The following is a 6,260-nucleotide window of genomic DNA, read 5'->3' as shown; positions in this document are numbered from 1 at the left end:
GTTTTAATATAGTCTGAAAGAATTTTGTGGACCATTAAATAAAGAACTAAAACAAGTGTCAAATCACGAATTGAAACAGTTTTCGTGATCGCTAGGAAAATAAAAAGGTAATTTCCTTTTCATTTCCTCTTTTCCTTAATATAAAACGGTCTATGATTCCAACAACATATTATTTATTTTTGATATCCATTTTATTTTTAGCTATACTATTGGCTTGGGTGAATATTCCTTACTGACCTTCGACACACGAAAAAAGTTTAGATAGTAGGATTACTTTCCTAAAACTAGATCTTTATTTATAGGTATTTTACGCAGTTTTTATTTGAATATGTTTTACCTTTAACTGGGGCACTTCACAATCTTTTCTTGCAATGTCAATATGGAAAATATGTTTTAATATCTATTATATACATTCTTTGACCAATGTATCTGACTGACTCAGACCTTCCCTTATTTTCCTTGTGGGAAAGCGTTGTAGTTTGACAGTGATAAATTAAATAAGTTATAATTTTGCATAATAAATAACCATTTTAAATAGCTCATCAAGTTAATCAAATGATAGACGAGCCTACCGGGGATTTTGGCAGTGACCCGAGCGTGTCAAAATAACATAGTGGGGATAGTCGTGTACCTTGTGCAGTACTCCAATCATGCTTGAGCCCTGTATGTGCCAAACATATAGGCCAGCTGATTAGATTATTAAAAAAAAAAGATTATCAGAAAAAGTTAGTAGTAGTGGTAAGTTGTCGTCGTACAATGTGACAAGTATGTGGAAAAAATTCCTTAATCTGGCGGTTGGAAAATAAACCTATTCCTTTGTACAGTCACACCCACCAGGCAAACTGGCTGATTAATATTTTTCCGTCATCAGAAATGCGTAGGGCCCCATATACTATTTAATATCTGACACGCTCAAGAACTTATTTCTTTGTAACTGACTATACGTTCTACCCACCACTAAAAGGGCATAACATCATATAACCTTTAATAGCATATAATCCTCACAATCCGATCGATCCCCACAGCGCTGGAATAAACCCACATCGCTTTCTGATCTCCAGTACCAAATCATAAGTTCCAAATCCAATTAAGTTTTTCTGAAAAACTTCTCCTCGATGACACCCAATCACCTGTCAATTTATTTTTAGTTTTTGGTTTTCAATGCTTTGCTTATTTCATATGTAGTTAAAAATGTATCAATACATAATTAGTATATTTAAAAGTTTTAAACAAGATTTTTTTCTTTACGAAAGCTATTTTTTTTAACCGTAATAAAAACTGTATTAAAAATTAAATGCAACGCCTACAAAACTACTGAAATTTGTCCAACCACACTACTTTAAAAACTCAATCTGTATAAAAGTTAAGCCATTATAAACAATATTACATAATTGTGTTTGCACGCAAACGAAAAAAAAAACCGACTTCAATTACATCGACAAGTAATACAACGTAGATCAACGAAAAAATGGTCAAGGAACTACGCGTTATTAAAGATTACTCAAAAAGTAGTTAGTAGATCTCGATAAAATTGATATGTGACCACATGATAAACATCAGCTTTCGATTAAATTAAAAATTATCAAAATCGGTATACCCAGTAAAAAGTTATTACGGATTTTCGAGATTTTCCCTCGATTTCTCTGGGATCCCATCATCAGATCCTGGTTTCCTTATCACGGTACCAAACTAGGGATATCCCCTTTCCAACAAAAAAAGAATTATCAACATCGGTACATCCAGTAGAAAGTTATGCGGTATAATACAACGTAGGTCGACGAAAAAAGCGTCAAGTAAAAACGCATTATTAGATATAACTCGAAAAGTAGTTGTTAGATCTCAAATAAATTTAAATGGGACCAATTGGCACACACCACCTTTCAATTAAAACAAAATTTGTCGAAATCGTTCCACACGGGCAAAAGTTCTGATGTAACATACATAAAAAAAAAAAAAAAAAAAAAAAAAATACAGTCGAATTGAGAACCTCCTCCTTTTTTGGAAGTCGGTTAAAAATAAAATGATACATGTCTTCATATTTAAAACTAGCTGACCCGGCGAGTTCAATACCGCCAATTTTTTTTTCGGGAATAGGTATATCGATTTTTTTCTCATACATACAAACCATATCCTGAACAGTAACGAAACAAAAAAAAAGAAATATCCAATTTTCGGCAGTCGTTTGGAAATGTGAAGAGCGTGCATTCATTTCGGCGACTCATTTTTATTTATGTAGATGGACAATCTATACAAATAAATAAAATTGGAGTGTCTGTTTGTAATATTAAAATAACCGCTTTTTACTAAATGCATATGAATGTACTACACGGTACATAAACCAAAATAATATGTTTTACAATTTTTGTCTGTCTGTCTGTCTGTCTCTTTGTTCCGGCTAATCTCTGAAACGGCTGAACTGATTTTGACGAGACTTTCACTAGCAGATAGCTGGTGTAATAAGGAGTAACTTAGGTTACCTTTATTTTAAAAATTTATTTATTTTATAACTCTGCGAACTGAACAATAACTTTTTTGTTATATTCTACATAGACGAATTCGCGGGCACAGCAGTTATCAAATGAAAATCAATCCGACATCAACAACCTAATAATTGCCGTATCATTTAGTTAACGTATATCTGCGTGTTTTCACACATAAAAAAGCAGCGATAAAAAATAATATTCCTTCGTAAAGGTCACTGAACGGTTCATCGTTACGTACTTAATCAATGTTTATAAATTAATAATAATCTCATAAAAAATTGTAATTTCTTTAAATAAATGTAGTCATCGCTCGTTCACAACTATGCTATGATATATTCTGAATATACGTAATTATATAGTAGATGTAATAAATGAGATAACTTTTCATAGGATTTTTTATACCAAATAGGTACGAGTTTAATTATACGTAAATTATTTATCATCGATACATTTTTTATCCAACTAGGTCGGAAAACAAGCCTACGGCTTGCATGATGGTAAGCGATTACCGTAGCCTGACCTTTTACCGTAGACACCTGCAACACCAGAAGCATCGCAAACGCTTTATCAACCCTATCCCCGACACTCCCAAAGAGCTCTTGTCACCTTACCACAGAAACACAACACTGCCCGAAACCAGTATTATTTAACTGTGATCTTCTGTAAGAGATCTGGAGTACTTCCCCAGTCAGGCTGCTCCAGATTTTGAGCAGTATATCTCCCGCTGTGCCCTGCCTCATTTACACTACAGTATACATTAAATGAGAAACATAAATAATAAAAGAACAAGGAGTTATCGTAAACTAATTTAACAACATAATGAAAGAAAAAAAAATACAAAATAAAAAGGACGACATTCAGACACCGGATATTGAAAACACTTACTAATTACGTCGTTATACATACTTTCCTTGCGATAAGTTCAGTAAAAACAAAATATATATATATACCTCAACAAAATTCTGTAACAGCACTAGATATATAAATAGCAATAGATAAAGAAGCTTGTACATGGTAATGCGGATATAATCAGGTTAAAAATTAAAATGTTAATTAATTTCTTGTGACGATTAAACAATAGATGACCTCTTAAGTATGTATATAAAAATATTTTAATTAGCTTCAATGTATACTATATTAATTTTGCATATTATATTATTTGTATATCATATTAATTATTATTTATAAAATGTTAGGACTGGGACTTTACCTAATACTAATAATATTTTTTGCCAATAACGTATATAACGAAACGTATAACTATTAGCCTCTGCACTACTGTGCTTACTTGCTATTTTTTACTGTGTATTGCAGATGGCCAAACACATCTATTATGAACTAAACTATACTAAAACTAAACTAAGTTAGATAAGTAAAAATACAATATTAAAAATAAGTAATTAAAGTACTAATTCGTTTTCGATTCGAGTTCTCGTGTCTGTGTGAGTACGTGATTACAGTTTTTATAGTATGTTTTCTATGTCTATATAATCTGGTCCCAAGAGTCAATGTTTAAGTGACAACTGATCTCTGAGCTCTCTTGATCCCCATCATAATTGTTTTGGGGGCTCCGCCCCGAACTGTTGACAAAGAACGGATTGACAAAGTGCCTTGTATACATGCAACATAAGTTTTTCTGGTGCTGAGTGTCTGAGGGACTTGAACACATAGGTAAGTGTGCGAATTCTCGATGCTAGATGGTGTATGTGATTTTTGTATAAAAAATTTTCATCTATTGTAGCACCCAAATATTTTATATTGTGCTATTGTATGAAAATAACAGGATGCGGATGCTTGACTGCACACATGTAAATTTAAACATAATGTTAGGGGAGTTTGTGAAATTCGCGTTTTTTGAAATGCTAATAATAATATGTTTTATTAAGGTTTAAAATAAGTTTCTCAATGGCTAATCTTCTGTCTGACATGTGTCAATCCTTTCTCTGCCACTTTGAAAGTTTTTTCCCGTGTAGTTCCTTGAAAGATTATCGCTGTATCATCAGCATAGCAAATGGTGTCTTCCTTTCCTTGTATTGCTACAATCATGTCCAAAGACGCTTCTTTGTAGCACGCCGAATTCAATAGAAAATTTTTCGCTAATAACCTCACCTAATACACGTACACACTGATTCCGCGCTGACATGTAGCTGTTATACTATTCCAATGCTAACCCTCTTAATCCCAGTCGATCAAATTTTTTGTCTAGAATGAAGGTACCGAGACAGTGTCAAATATTCATTTTTTTTTTTTCATTTTAGGTTCATTCGCATTCTATCTCAAATTCCAATAGTATAACTTTTATTTTAATATTAATTTTTAGTTTTGAGGTTTTTTTTATCAGCAAAGAACTGGGTTTAAACATTTTTAACAATAAAAAAATTAGAATTATTTACGTATTATTTAGTACAAATAAATTACACCCGAATATTTACTAATTATCATTAATAGATAACAATAAAGATGAATCTTGGGCATGTTATTTTTATTTATTACAATGTTTTAATAAATGAATAATGGTATACCTTATAAAAATCCAGATATATTTGAAACACATCAATCAATCCAGTATATAAGATAGTCAATAAATCATAATAAACTATGATAAAAATTTCAATTGCTACAATATATATAAATTTATAAAAACAATAAATTATTAACAACAATCTGAGATTAAATAAAAACACAATAGATTAAACACCTCGTCACGACGTTCAAGTCACACTTATAAACTATGATAGAAAATATACTTGCCTATTACAAACAATGCCATAATTAATCATTTAAAAGTTATGTAATAAAATACTGTCACAATTATGTGAAGCTTGTAAAAAATCCATTTATCGTCACATTCTGCAACGGCTATGGAGGCATGTGGAATCCGAAACAGAATTTTTATTAGTCCTATTGTTTATGCGCATGCGCTAGAAAGCCGAACAGTTTCGCAACCACACATCAATATAACCAATTATTCACCCGCTTGTAGATCATTCAGCTTTAGCAGTTCAAAATCTATATCGCTTTATACGTGGTAAGATTACCTATCGATATTAAAGTACTAAAATACTTTTTTGTCACATACTTTTATCAGCAAACCCAACTAATAACTTTATACTGCCTTTGTATTTTATTTTTGGGAGTATATGAATTATTATTTTTTTCTTTTATACAAACTCTTTCATGACAATAACGAGCACAAAAAATAATTATCCTATTTGGGGCAGTCGTTCCGACATTATCCACATACGTACGAGTACGTTTCAGTTGCAGTTCACTCCTTCAGTACAGTATTCCGTCAATTAAAAAAAAATTGATTCAGAAATACAGACTCGTAATATTTTAGAAGTAGCCGACATCTCTCAATATCATAAATCCAATCTCGTCAATTCTCCGCGTTTACGTGATTAAAGTAATATTACCGTAAATGCATGCAAATTTTATTGATTTATTTTAATATTCATTCGCATTAAAAGAGAAATAAAACAATGTAACCTATATTGCTTGTAATTAAAATAAGAAATTGAAACAAGATACAATTATCACTAATAATACTTTTTAGTTTTATTAATATTTACTTGGTCATATTTAAGAAGTTCTCTGAAGGAGTCATTTGTTGTAAAAAAGGTTAATAATTGGATATTTTCGAAAAACCTTTAAAAAATTTTTTCAAGATCTCATAATTTCACAAAATCTTGTAAAAATTCTCATTCGAAGGATTCAAGAGATTCGGATCGAATTATCTTTCTCTACTTTAGAACAATTATCACAGTGGCACCTCAC

Source organism: Melitaea cinxia, chromosome 9 (assembly GCF_905220565.1).
Source record: "Melitaea cinxia chromosome 9, ilMelCinx1.1, whole genome shotgun sequence".
Classification (NCBI taxonomy): Eukaryota; Metazoa; Arthropoda; class Insecta; order Lepidoptera; family Nymphalidae; genus Melitaea; species Melitaea cinxia.
This window is presented reverse-complemented; position numbering follows the sequence as displayed.